The sequence below is a fragment of the Orycteropus afer genome, unplaced genomic scaffold (assembly GCF_000298275.1).
Source record: "Orycteropus afer afer isolate SDZICR_OR568_19922 unplaced genomic scaffold, OryAfe1.0 scaffold00014, whole genome shotgun sequence".
NCBI classification, from domain to species: domain Eukaryota; kingdom Metazoa; phylum Chordata; class Mammalia; order Tubulidentata; family Orycteropodidae; genus Orycteropus; species Orycteropus afer.
In genome coordinates this window covers 21,505,607-21,507,198 of record NW_006921601.1, presented here as the reverse complement: position 1 = coordinate 21,507,198, position 1,592 = coordinate 21,505,607, and positions in this window count along the sequence as shown.

Genomic DNA, 1,592 nt, shown 5'->3' with positions numbered 1-1,592 from the left:
TCATATAGCATTGGACAAATCTGCTGCAAAGGACCTCTTTCAAGTGTTGAAGAGCAAAGACATTTCCTTGAAGACTAACATGCGCTTAACACAAGCCATGGTATTTTCAATCACTTCATATGCATGTTAAAGCTGGACAATGAAAAAGGAAGACTGGAGAAGAGTCCATGCTTTTGAGTTGTGCTGTTGGTGAAGAATGCTGAAAGTACCATGGACTTCCAAAAGAACTAACAAATCTGTCCCCAAGGAAGTACAGCCAGAATGCTCCTTGGAAGCGAGAATGGTCAGACTTCGTCTCACTTACTTTGGTCATGTTGTAAGAAGGGACCATTCCCTGGAGAGGGATATCATGCTTGGCAAAGTGGAGGGACAAAAGGGGAAAAGGGGAAGGCCTCAATGAGATAGATTGACACAGTGGCTGCAATGATGGGCTCAGGAATAGCAAGGATTGTGGGGCTGGCACAGGATTGGGCAGTGTTTTATTCTGCTGTGCATATGGTCACTATGAGTTGGAGATGACTCAATGGCACTTAATAACAACAACAACAAGTTGCTGTTGTTAGATGTCGTCCAATTGGCTTCAATTCTTAGCAACCCTACGTACAACAGAATGAAACACTGCCTGGTCTTTGTATCACACTACAGATTTCCCTATTATGGACATCCATATTAATGGGATCATTTAATGTATGTTCCTTTGTGACTAACTTTATTAACTTACAATGTTTTCAAGGTTCATCAATGTTTTAGTATATAGAGATACTCCATTCTTTTTTAGCACCAAATAATATTTCATTTTCTGTATATACCACATTTTCTTTATCCAGTCATCTGATGATGAACATTTGAGTTGTTTCCATTATTTGAATATTATGAAAATTATGCTATTATGAATAATTCTGTTATGAACATTCATGAGCAAGTTTGAATATGGACATATGTTTTTATTTCCTTTGGGTATATTCTAAAAGTAGAATTGCTGGGTCATATGAGAATTCTTATCAACCTGTGATATGCAAATGACACAGCCTTGCATGTTGAAAGTGAAAATGACTTGAAGCACTTACTGATGAGTATTAAAGACTATTCTGTTCAGTATGGATTACACTTCTCCACAAAGAAAACATAAATTTTATGGCTGGACTAATAAACAATATCACAATAAATGGAGAAAAGACTGAGGTTGTCAGGGATTTCATTTTACTTGGATCTACAATCAACACCCATGGAAGCAGCAGTCAAGAAATCAAACATGATAATGTACTGGGCAATTGTGCAGCAAAAGACCTCTGTAAAGTGTTAAGAAGAGAAGATGTCACTTTGAAGACTAAGGTGTGCCCAACCTAAGCCATGATATTTTCAATTGCCTCATATGCATGTGAAAGCTGGGCAATGAATAAGGAAAACAGATGAAGAATTGAGCCTTTGAATTGTAGTGCTGGTGAAGAGTACTGAAAATACCATGGACTCCCAGAACAAACAAATCTGTCCTGGAAGAAGTGCGGCTGGAATGCTCCTTATAAGCAAGACTTGCCAGATTTCGTCTCTCTTACTTTGGTCATGCTGTCAGAAAATAACAGTCCCTGGAGAAG